Source organism: Pleurodeles waltl, chromosome 5 (assembly GCF_031143425.1).
Source record: "Pleurodeles waltl isolate 20211129_DDA chromosome 5, aPleWal1.hap1.20221129, whole genome shotgun sequence".
NCBI classification, from domain to species: Eukaryota; Metazoa; Chordata; class Amphibia; order Caudata; family Salamandridae; genus Pleurodeles; species Pleurodeles waltl.
The window spans coordinates 823,312,294-823,325,449 of record NC_090444.1 but is presented as its reverse complement, the minus strand read 5'-3'; the positions used below and the strand labels follow the sequence as shown (position 1 = coordinate 823,325,449).

The following is a 13,156-nucleotide window of genomic DNA, read 5'->3' as shown; positions in this document are numbered from 1 at the left end:
GATAAAGGAGGGAATGTAGTGTTATGGGATGTGAAGAACTATATCAATGAGGCAGAAAGGCACGTACATAGGTCAGGATATTATAAATCTACCACTTATGAAGTGTACAAACAATCAATATCTAAATATCACAATTGTTGGAGGAATGGAAGGACATCAGCTTGCTGAGTGACAAAGAATTTCAGTTTTTGTTTGTGAGAAAACCAGTAGCCCCTCACTTTTATTTGTTGCCAAAAATCCATAAGAATAGAACTCATCCACCTGGTAGGCCAATAGTGTCTGTGAATAATAGTTTATTGGAGTCAACTTCTATGTATTTGGACTTTTACTTATTACCATATATCCTTGGTTTACCCTCCTATTGGAGAGAAAGCACAAACGTTATCATGATATACCCTTTTAGAGCACTTATCTCATGATTACAATGGATGTGACCTCTCTTTACACATGTAGTAATCATGATCAGGGCATTGCTGCATGTAGACACTTCTTCAGGGATAAAGCCATTTGTTATTATGACCATTCCATGATGTTACTGGATATGTTATGATGTTGTTTGGAAAATAACATTTTTCTCTTTAATGACAAATGGTATCGACAATGCACGGGGACTGTGATGGGCAGCTACTTTGCTCCTAGTTTTGATAGAATCTTCATGGGTTGGTGAGAACAACAGATTGTATGGACTGATGTGAATGAAAAGTGGACCAAGCACATTGTCTTTTGGACCAGGTTCATTGATGATTTGTTTATTATTTTGGACAGGTCCAAAGATGTCTTTCAAGACTTCTTTCAGAATATTTCTAGAAATTACCTGAATTTGTATTTTACCTAAACATTTGAAAAGGAAAAAAATGAATTTTTTGATGTTTTGATCCAAATTAGAGAAGGATCAATCCTTCTATATACCTTAAACCCACGGCAGGGAATAGCATTTTACATGGACGGAGCCATCACCCAAGCAAACTGAAATGGAGCATTCCATATGGAGAGTTACTTAGGGCCAAACGCAATTGCACCAGTATAGTCTTATTAACTTGAGGCAGAAAGGATGATTGAAAGGTTTAAAATCAGGGGATACTCTCAGAGAGTCTTTAAGGATGCAACAGAGAAGGTCGGATTAAAAAACAGAGATGAGTTGTTGGTGATAAAAGATAAGATGAAGGACATTTTAAAACAGGTGAGACTGATTGCAACTTATAATGCAGAATCCGAAACAATCAGGAGAATGATTTGTAGACATTGGCATTTGGTCACAGCTGACACCACAACTGGCTCTAAACTATCACATTATCCACTAATACCCTATAGGAAACCGCCATTCCTAAGAGATAGACTGGTGTACAGTTATTTTACTATGCAAAAAGAATTTGGGGGTTGGTTTGGGGGAAAGGCCAAAAAGGTTTTTACAAATGTGTACATTGTAAAGCTTGCAAGCATAGTAAGAATGTAAAACGTGGCTCACTCTGAGCAAGAGTGGAGGTGACAGAGAAGAAACTTAAAATCATGGAATCCGAATACATTATAAGTTTAAATAGTCATGCACCAGTCAGTTTGAACTCCAATGAAGAACTTTTTGTGCACATCTGAATTGGTGTTAATTGTCATTACATAAATATGATTAGGGTATTGATGTATTTGATTAATTTAAGATAACAAATGAGGAAGATAATGGTTATGATATAATTTCTTCTATTGTTTTTTTCCTTTTCTTTTTGATATACTTTCGTACTCATTATTAATATTTATATTATGTGATAAGGACTAAAAAGAAGAAAAGAGGATCGCAGACTTATGATACAGATGATGAAATTCAGCCACTTAACTTTGATGTTATAAACATTTATCATGTTATCATGCTAAAAAAAAAAGTGTGAAATAACTGATACACGTAAAAAAGAGAAAATGTTTGCACTTTATCGTGTATATTTAAGATCTGTTTGAAATAATGAAATTTCTGCATTTGCACTTTGGCTATAATACATGTATGCATGAGGGTTTTTGTTGGTAGATTTCATTTGTTAATGAATATGTGAAGATTCTGTCTTCTAGCATAGAGTTTGAGAGTCTGTTCTCTTTTTCTGCCCTTGCTGTACGGAAGTAATGTTTAAGGAAATTACTTGGAAGAAGATTGCGCAGATCAAAACACGTTGCCAATAAGGCGTTTGGAACTCTGTGGAAGAGAGTGATTCATTGGTTTTCATATATATCAGCCTGACACCTTATTTATTTATATAATAATAGATGGCTCTTCTTTTCCCCGCTTATCACACCGGTCCAGCATGGTGGAAGTGACCAGCTTTGTGAAATCTGAGTTTGAAGTGTGTGTGTGTGTATGTGTGTATATATATATATATATTATTTTTTTCAAGGTCTGTAGCTGTGGAGTTAAAAATAGTAAACTTATATTTACCTAGATACGTTACCTATTGATATTTTGGTCTTTGACCTTTTCAACATGATATTCTGGTAGCACAATATTCTGGAGTCTATATTAAGGTGGAATATCCCTACAACACAGGGGATGATAAACTATTGTAGATGTAACATTAACATACTGAGGAAGAAAAAATCAGCGCTCAGCCCCTACAGTTTAAGTAAAAAGCTTTTCAACTCCTACAAGGACATTTCACAATATTTTAAAGAACTTGTTTTTCACATAGCATGTACACAATGTTTGAGCTGACTTGCCTTTGCCATCAGCATGAATGAACCACCGTTTACAGAATGGCAGGCTCAAAATATACCAAAGGTACAATACCTTTAATTAAAATCCAAAAACCTTAATATTGCATTTAGCTAAAAACTATGGTGACCCCCCCTCCACTATTTTTACGACAGATCTAGGATCATCAATACAATGTTTTAGCTATTTTCCTTGATCAATTGCCAAATCATTAGGTAATCCAAGTTAAAAAAGCAGGATTTAGAAAGAAAAAGAAAGTATATCCAACAATAGTGTGAAATTGTCCTTCAATTCTTTATTATGTGGAGCTGTAAATGAACTAGGTGAGTAGTAAAAAGTGGGTAAAATGTCGTCCTACAGGACACTGGACTGTAACATGGTTACTGACAACTGTCAGTAAAAGGCCGCATGACATGTGTGGATTAAGAAAAAAATTATAGCATGACAAATGATTAACAATGAGAAAAGCTGCAGGAACGTCTAACATGAAGTAGTGGCTGTAAGAGGCTGGCCTGGTTTGTAGTGGTACCAAGGAGTACTTACACTCTGCACCAGGTCCAGTTATCCCTTATTAGTATAGAAGAGGTGTCTAGCAGCTTAGGCTGATAGAAAAGGGTAGCTTAGCAGAGCAGCTTAGGCTGAACTAGGAGACGTGTAAAGCTCCTACTCTACCACTAGTGTCACATGCACAATATCATAAGAAAACACAATACACAGATATACTAAAAATAAAGGTACTTTATTTTTATGACAATATGCCAAAAGTATCTCAGTGAGTACCCTCAGTATGAGGATAGCAAATATACGCAAGATATATGTACACAATACCAAAAATATGCAGTAATAGCAATAGATAGCAATGCAAGCAATGTACAGTCACAATAGATTGCAATGAGAGCACATAGATATAGGAGCAACACAAACCATATACTCTAGAAGTGGAATGCGAACAACGAATGGACCCCAAACCTATGTGAGCTTGTAGAGGGTCGCTGGGACTGTAAGAAAACAGTGAGGGTTAGAAAAATAGCCCACCCCAAGACCCTGAAAAGTGGGTGCAAAGTGCACCTAAGTTCCCCAGAGAGCACAGAAGTCGTGATAGGGGAATTCTGCAAGGAAGACCAACACCAGCAATGCAACAACGATGGATTTCCGGATGAGAGTACCTGTGGAACTAGGGGACCAAGTCCAAAAGTCACGATCAAGTCGGGAGTGGGCAGATGCCCAGGAAATGCCAGCTGTGGGTGCAAAGAAGCTGCCACCGGATGGTAGAAGCTGTGGATTCTGCAAGAACGAAGAGGACCAGGAACTTCCCCTTTGGAGGATGGATGTCCCACGTCATGAGGAAGCTTGCAGAGGTGTTTCCATGCAGAAAGACCACAAACAAGCCTTGCTAGCTGCAAGGGTCGCGGTTAGGGTTTTTGGATGCTGCTGTGGCCCAGGAGGGACCAGGATGTCGCCAATTACGTGAGGAGACAGAGGGGGCGCCCAGCAAGACAAGGAGCCCACTCAGAAGCAAGCAGCACCCGCAGAAGTGCCGGAACAGGCACTACGAAGAAGAGTGAACCGGAGCTCACCCGAAGTCACAAAAGAAGGTCCCACGACGCCGGGGGCACTGCAGGTTAGAGTGTCGGGGACCCAGGCTTGGCTGTGCACAAAGGAAATCCTGCAAGAGTGCACAAGAGCCGGAGCAGCTGCAAATCACGCAGTACCCAGCAATGCAGTCTAGCGTGGTGAGGCAAGGACTTACCTCCACCAGACTTGGACTGAAGAGTCACTGGACTGTGGGAGTCACTTGGACAGAGTTGCTGAGTTCCAGGGACCACGCTCGTCGTGCTGAGAGGGGACCCAGAGGACCGGTGATGCAGTCTTTTGGTGCCTGCGGTTGCAGGGGGAAGATTCCCTGGAGATTTCTTCGGAGCTTCTAGTGCAGAGAGGAGGCAGACTACCCCCACAGCATGAACCACCAGGAAAACAGTCGAGAAGGCGGCCGGATCAGCAATACAAGGTTGCAGTAGTCGTCTCTGCTACTTTGTTGCAGTTTTGCAGGTGTCCAGAGCAGTCAGCGGTCGATTCCTTGGCAGAAGGTGAAGAGAGAGATGCAGAGGAACTCTGATGAGCTCTTGCATTCGTTATCTAAAGGATTCCCCAAAGCAGAGACCCTAAATAGCCAGAAAAGAAGGTTTGGCTACTTAGGAAGGAGGATAGGCTAGCAACACAGGTAAGAGCCTATCAGAAGGAGTCTCTGACGTCACCTGCTGGCACTGGCCACTCAGAGCAGTCCATTGTGCCAGCAGCATCTCTGTTTCCAAGATGGCATAGGTCTGGAGCACACTGGAGGAGCTCTGGGCACCTCCCAGGGGAGGTGCAGGTCAGGGGAGTGGTCACTCCCCTTTCCTTTGTCCAGTTTCGCGCCAGAGCAGGGCTGGCGGGATCCCTGAACCGGTGTAGACTGGCTTATGCAGAGATGGGCACCATCTGTGCCCATCAAAGCATTTCCAGAGGCTGGGGGAGGCTACTCCTCCCCAGCCCTGACACCTTTTTGCAAAGGGAAAGGGTGTAACACCCTCTCTCTGAGGAAGTGCTTTGTTCTCACTTCCTGGGCCAAGCCTGGCTGGACCCCAGGAGGGCAGAAACCTGTCTGAGGGGTTGGCAGCAGCAGCAGCTGCAGTGAAATCCCGGGAAAGGTAGTTTTGGCAGTACCCGGGTCTGTGCTAGAGACTCGGGGGGATCATGGAATTGTCTCCCCAATGCCAGAATGGCATTGGGGTGACAATTCCATGATCTTAGACATGTTACATGGCCATGTTCGGAGTTACCATTGTGATGCTATACATTTGTAGTGACATATGTATAGTGCACGCGTGTAATGGTGTCCCCGCACTCACAAAGTCCGGGGAATTTGCCCTGAACAATGTGGGGGCACCTTGGCTAGTGCCAGGGTGCCCACACACTAAGTAACTTAGCACCCAACCTTTACCAGGTAAAGGTTAGACATATAGGTGACTTATAAGTTACTTAAGTGCAGTGGTAAATGGTTGTGAAATAACGTGGATGTTATTTCACTCAGGCTGCAGTGGCAGGCCTGTGTAAGAATTGTCAGAGCTCCCTATGGGTGGCAAAAGAAATGCTGCAGCCCATAGGGATCTCCTGGAACCCCAATACCCTGGGTACCTCAGTACCATATACTAGGGAATTATAAGGGTGTTCCAGTATGCCAATGTAAATTGGTCACTAGCCTGTTAGTGACAATTTGGAAAGAAATGAGAGAGCATAACCAATGAGGTTCTAGTTAGCAGAGCCTCAGTGAGACAGTTAGTCATCACACAGGGAACACATACAGGGCACACTTTTGAGCACTGGGGCCCTGGCTGGCAGGGTCCCAGTGACACATACAACTAAAACAACATATATACAGTTAAATATGGGGGTAACATGCCAGGCAAGATGGTACTTTCCTACAGTGGCTTGCAACACAGGAGTGTCTGGTATCAAGCCCTTCTGATTATGGGGATAACTTCTAAAGCCATTGAGTAATGCAAGATGAGTAATTCCATTATGTACATTGTCAAGGGCAACCACTTTGTCGTTTGTAGAACCACAGCTGTGCACCAATAGGACACAAGTCTTCTCTCTCAATCTTTCAGAAAAGACAGAGTTGCTGCTAGTTCTAATTCACAAAGGGGTTACTGTTGCCTCGGGTTGGTGCAACATTGACATGCAGTGCAGTACACAAATTATGCACAGCGAAGGCTTAAGCTTTAGCTAAGCAACTCCGTTTCCAAAGCCAAGTCTAAGTTCATGGGTGAGCTTTATTTATTATTTAACAAAATGTTTGAAAGAACGCCAAGGTGTTAAAGTCAATGACATCCAGAATGTATCATGCGTTAGTATTACTAGAAATATGCCACATAATTTGACGACCTGATGATTGTGAGGAGAGTTAGAAAATCACTGAACCTGTTGCCTCCCTGAAGAAGGAAAGCTTAAGTCATTAGCAAGGGAACCTTTTGAAACCTACGTTAAAGAGGTCCAAGGACAATACTTCAGTGGGCTAATAACTATAGTAAGGAATTTTATTGATATAGTCTTTAAGCATGAAAATAAAACAGGCAAAACAAGAGGCTGACTGTCTCAAAGCTAAAGGTGGCTGGAAGTTACAAAGATTCACAGTGGGGTATATGATAAGTATGTTACTGCGGGTCACTCTAAAACATAATGCACTCCTCATAACAATTTAGAAGCTTAAGTTTAATTAAATAATTTATTTCAAATTCTATAAAGAAACAGTTCTAAACAAGTGAACATCTACAAATGAAATATCTGTTCAGCCTACCCCATATTCTTGCCAACTTACTGCACGTATAATGATCACCACTGTACAAGCAGTAGGGCATTAACACCACAGAATTAGGTAATTTTCAAAGAGGTGGAGGGCCTATGCTACGCATACTAACATTTGGGAACAGAAACCAGAAAGCTTTAGAAAAGAAAGTTGAAATAATTCCCTATTAACTGCAGCCACAAAGAAGCTTACTTCACCATTTGGACACTGACAGTCATCACTACCACAGCTTTTGGAACTCAGGGAGAAGTTCACACCAACAGAGGTGTATGCAAATTGCCAGCTACTATTAATAACCAGTATTTATATATATATATATATATATATATATATATAAAACTTACTTGACCTACAATCAACTGTACCTCATCCCTGAAGGAGTATGACAACATTACCATTTACCACCGGTTGGTGAATTCTAGTTCCTCCTTGTAGGAGGCTGGCCTGGTTTGTAGTGGGTACCAAAGGTACTTACACCTTAACCAGGTCCAGTTATCCCTTATTTGTGAAATTTAGTTAGTGTCCAGAAGCCAGGCGGTCTAGAGGTAGCTGTAGGCAGAGCAGCCAAGGCTGAACTAGGAGACATGCAAAGCTCTTGCAATACCACTGTAGTCACACAGTACTCACACACATGAAAAACAATACTCAGTGTTACCAAAAATAAAGGTCCTTTACTTCAGTGGCACAATGCCAAACATATCTTAGAGGCTATACTCCCTTAGGAGGTAAGTATTATACACAAAATATACACTAGTAACCAAAATCAGGTAAGTAAACAGTCAGAAAATAGTGCAAACAGTGAAAATCGCAATAGGTTGCAATAGGCCTAGGGGGAACACAAACCTTATATTAAAATAGTGGAATGCGAAAGTCGGTTTCCCACCTAGGAAAGTGTAGCATGTAGAGGGGCGCTGGGAGTGTAAGAAAACACCAAAGGTAAGTAAACTACCCCACCCTAGAGCCCAGGAAAGCAGGAGTAAAACACAGCAAGTTTCCTAAAACACACTAGAAGTTGTGCTAGAAGATAATGCAAGAACCAGAAGAGACTGCAAGACATCCACAATGGATTCCTGGACCTGAAGACCTGTGGAAGAAGGGGACCAAGTCCAAGAAGCACTGAAAAGTCCAGGGAGAACTGGAGCCCCTGCTAACCCTGATGAAGGTGCAAAAGTGGAACCTCCGGATGGAAGAAAAAGTCAGCAACGCACCAAAGAAGACAGCTGAGGGGTCCTGGTTGGTGCAGGAGATGTCCCACATCAAGTAGATGAATGCAGGCTGGTTTTCATCAGTGGATTCCACCACCAAGCCTTGGCTCACGCAAGATACACGTAGGGTGGGAAAAAGCGCTGCCCGGGACCAGGAGGGACCTGGGGGTCTCAACTCAGGATGAGGAGACAGAGGGGTACTGTCTGGCACATGGGGGCAAACTCTTACCTCCACCAAATTTGGACAGCTGGACCTTTGGACAGGCAGGGTCACTTTAGTCCACCACCCATGTTCCAGGGGCCATGCTCGTCGTCAGGAGAGGGGATCCAGAGTGCCGGTCATCGCTGCACAGAGGTGCCTACTGAAGCAGGGAAGTGACTCCTTCACTCCACAGGAGATTCCTTCAGTTCTTCTGGTGCAGGCTGAAGACAGACAGTCCTCTGTGGATGCATGACCTGGAAACTGTTGCAGTTGCTCGCAGGAGCCGAGTTACAGAGTTGCAGTAGTCGCCTTGAATACTTTGTTGCAAGTTGTAGAGTTTCTGGGGCAGTTCTGCGGTTGATCCGACGGTATAAGGTGAAGCAAAGGATGCAGAGGATTACTGCTGGAGTCTTGCAATCCGAATCTGAAGAAACACCCAGAGGAGAGACCCTAAATAGCCCTGAGAGGGGGATTGGTCACCTATCCAGGTAAACACCTATCAGGAGGGGTCTCTGACGTTACCTGCTGGCACTGGCCACTCAGATGCTCCCAGAGTTGTCTGACCCTGAAAACAAGATAGCAGAACCCAGGGGCACTCTGGAGGAGCTCTGGGTACCACCCCTGGGGTGATGACGGACAGGGGAGTGGTCACTCCCCTTTCCTTTGTCCAGTTTTGCACCAGAGCAGGGACTGGGGGTCCCTGAACCGTTGTAGACTGGATTAAGCAAGGAGGGTCCCATCTGTGCCCTTCAAAGCATTTCCAGAGACTCTGGGAGGATACCCGTCCCATGCCCGTTTCACCTATTTCCAAAGGGAGAGGGTTTAACACCCCTCTCCTAAATGAAATGCATTGTTCTTCCTTCCTGGGATGGAACTGCTCAATCCCAGGAGGGCAGAATCCTGTCTGTGAGGTGGCAGCAGATGGGGCTGCAGTGGAATCCTCAGAAGGCTGGCATGGCAGTACGGGGGGCCATGGTGGAGCCCCCAGAGTGCATGGAATTGTACAACCAATACTAGAATCAGTTTTGGGGTACAATTTCCAGTTGTTAGATACCTCACATGGTCATAATCGGAGTTGCCACTGTGAAACTATATATAGGTATTGACCTATATATAGTGTACACTCATAATAGCATCCCTGCACTCACGAAGTTCAGGAAAATGGGCCTGGATGACGTGGGAGCACCTTTGCTAGTGCAGAGGTGCCCTCCCACACAGGTACTATGCATCTAGCCTTCAGGGTCTAAAGGTTAGACATATAGGTTACTTATCAGTGACCTTGTTCAGGGAAAATGGCTGTGAAATAGTGCTTACACTATTTCACTCAGGCAGCAATGGCAGTCCTGAAGAAGTGTTAGTATGAGTTCCTTATGAGTGGCAAAAGAAATGCTGCAGCCCATAAGGATCTCCCGGAACCCCAATGCCCTGGGTACCTAGATACCATATACTAGGGACTTATAAGGGGGGTCCAGTATACCAATTTGGAGTGGAATACTGGGTTACCAGTATATAAGTACAAATTTGTAACCAGAGAGAGCATAATCACTGGAGTTCTGATTAGCAGGACTCCAGTGACACAGCCAAGCATACTGATGAAAACAGTGAAACAGACTGACATGAAGGGCACAAGCCAAAAGCACTGAGGTCCCGACTAGCAGGATCCCAGTGACACAGTCAAAACACACTGACAAACAGACCAAAAATGGGGGTAACCAGGCTAGAAAGAGGCTATTTTCTCACACTACTGAACCTTCTTAACACACTGGGCCGGTTTGTTGTCTATGTCAAGGCAGGGCATTATGTTCCCTCATTACTAGTGTCCTGATGAGACCCTCGTATCTCGCTGAGGGTCAAACGTTGTCAACAATTCATAACAAACAAGTCAACCCTACCTATCAAATGGACTATTCATGTTCAAAGTGCAGAACAATATGGTCAGTATGGAATGCGAGAGGCAGTTTTTAAGTAATCATTACCCCTGATGAAACAGAAATCCTTTTAGGTGGACTTCCTATACCTAGGCTAGGGTCCATTGTTTTTACTCTGTGTGAGCTAGACATCCTGTCAGTTGTTTCTGGTCTACCAGTTTTACCATTTATATTTATTGCTGAATGCAACGATTCTGATTAATTATGCAATAAAGGTACATCATATATCTTAAATGTTCAAAGTGTTGTTTGCTGTGAACACACATTTGTTTCTGGTTGTGGTTCTTTTTCTTCTACTGGGGACACACTGCAATGAAACAGGCCGTTTTTGTTCATGCACTTTTGAGATTTCTTAGGTTTTGTTTATGTGTTTTGAAAAGTATATAAAATCTGTGCCCTTGCCGAACTGAAGTGTGCTGTTCATTTATTGAACTACATCACTGAATGTGTTCAGTGAATTATGTGATCATTGGAAACTATACAAATAATAATATCACTATTTTATTGCACTTGGGCTCATGGCATCCTTGCTACTTGCTATGACACTGGCCTAAGATCCAAACATTCCTCGTACTCAAGAAACAGTGGATGAAAATAAGAGAAAGGTAAAAATGTAAGCAGGTCGTATTGGAAAAAGTGATGATTTATCACCTTAGATGATAGTTTATAGAGAGAGATGGCGTTGCGCATGCTAAAAGCGAAATTGACCTATGTGGACATAAGATTTATAGGCAACCCGTTGCAGTGACTTAAAGGAGAAGCTAGTCCAGTTTCTCGAAATCTCCTACCACCCCACCCCCTCCAATCAGCAGGTAGTAATATAAGGGAAGAGATACAAAGGCCTGTGAAACAACATTTATCATCTCTACACATCTCCATCTTCCACGCCCTCAAATGAAAACGTGCTTATTTGGGATCACTAGGAGAGATTTGTGGATACAAGATATAGTACAATCATGAAATGTTAACTGTTAAGATTGAAAAAAAAACTGATTTAACTGAAAGATTTCGGTCTTTAAATACACGTTCGTGAACAAATAAGAAGAACCATTCCACAGGCATGTTGAATTGACATGTAATTTGTATGTTGCTCCTAAATACGCTTGGTCTGTGTGTGGGGGAGGAGGGGAGTACACATTCGCTCACCTGTTCTACAGTAGACGTCTCCTTATATATACCACGCCTTCTGCTGTGGTTCCTCCTCCGGGCTCCAGGCCAGATAGACCCCCTGACCTGCTGGCGCCTTACCACGATTCTCATTGACAGAGTGGCTGGCGTGGGCGGCACCTTGGGGCTCCCTTACTCCGACCCCAGCTCTTCTTTCGGGGGGCGCCTCTAGTACACGTTCCGCGGGGGCCGACAGAGCACCTTCCCATGGCGGGAGGAAGGAGTGACCCACGTCCCCTCCCTTGTGAGTACCGGCTGTTCTTCTGCAGATGATAATGAGCCCTGCGAGTCCGATCTCTCTCTCCTTCGAGCCAGGCGGAAGAGAGGGCAAACCCGCCCGTGGCTTCGTGCGCAGGCTGTGAAAAGAAAAGACCAATACGAAGCAACAAGTTAGACGTGGCTCGAAAACGCCAAGCAAATCTAGACAGCAGATGACTGCAAAAGTTTATGGACTCCACAAATAATAATGGAGTGTAAGCCACTGTGCCCAAGTGACCAATTTATGGACTCTGCATATGAAATAAGGCAAATTAACGGATGCCCCCAGAAGCTAACCATTAAGACATCTGTGTAGAAACTCCACGCGTAAACCCTCGTAGGAGCTCTGTCTGCACTTGCCTTTCAGGCATCTAGTGTGGAGTTTCCGGGGAAAATGCCTGCTCTAGCTACATCCTTTGACCCCACGCAGTAGGAGCTTGCTCCCGGAAAGCCTGTCTCCAGATTCCTGATGTGGCAGCTCGAGAGAGAGCTCTCCTCTCAGCTGCCGCTTCTCCTCAGCACTGGGGATGCTGCTTGCTGCTGAAGCCAATTTGCAACAGCAAGGGGAGGAGCCGGGCTCGTAGGAGTGAGAGGCGGGGAGGAAGACCAGATTGATGGCAGCCGTGCAAAGACTGGCTCTCGGGCTGGAGCGCATAACATTACCTCACAAAAGCTAAGCTACCAGTAAAAATCCTTTCTTTAATTTTGGTGGCCTTTTAATTGCTGGCTGATGCATATGAAATATTTGGTCCATAATTGTTATTTAAACATGTTAATCTGATTTTTATTTTGATGTTTAAAACACATAGGCCCTCATTACAACCCTGGCAGTCGGTGTTAAAGCGGCAGTAATACCGCAAACAGGCTGGCGGAAAAAAAATGGGATTACAACCGCAGCGGAAACCGCCAACGTAGACAGCCACTTTAACACTCCAATTGCTACGGCGGTAGAAACAAACGGCGCAGCAGTCACCGCCAACAGACAGGCGGAAGACAAACTACCGCCCACCCTATTACAAGAGGCCTATCCGCCACCTTTTCCGGGGTAGAACCAATGCGATCAAAAGCACGGCAGAAACAGTACACAGAAGGGAAAACACTCACCTCACGACACCCAACGAGGAACCAGGACGCCATGGAGCCCGAACTACACATACTGCCCATGTTGGTTTACCTCCTCTTCTATGAGGAGTACGAACGGCGGTGGTGACCACGGTAAGTACTGCACCTACAACACAGGGGAGGGGGGGAACCGAGTGACACACACACGCAACACCCCCACCCTCACCATCACACACAACAACAGACACACAAATACATGCAGCAACATTACATATACACCCCCCCCACCCCCTGGAAGAACGC

The 13,156-nt window shown here is 44.2% G+C and overlaps 1 protein-coding gene across 2 annotated transcripts in view; it reads right to left on the bottom strand.

Annotated features, from left to right (window-relative positions):
- TMEM200A (transmembrane protein 200A) overlaps positions 1-12,388 on the bottom strand; it is a 512,506-nt gene extending 500,118 nt beyond the window's left edge. For both annotated transcript variants that reach the window (XM_069234850.1, XM_069234849.1), the window contains exons 1-2: positions 12,152-12,388; positions 11,513-11,889 (exon numbers count right to left, since the gene is read on the bottom strand). The gene's annotated coding sequence lies outside the window, so the exon portion shown is untranslated. The remainder of the gene's footprint in view (positions 1-11,512; positions 11,890-12,151) is intronic.
- Between the last annotated feature and the right edge of the window lie 768 nt (positions 12,389-13,156).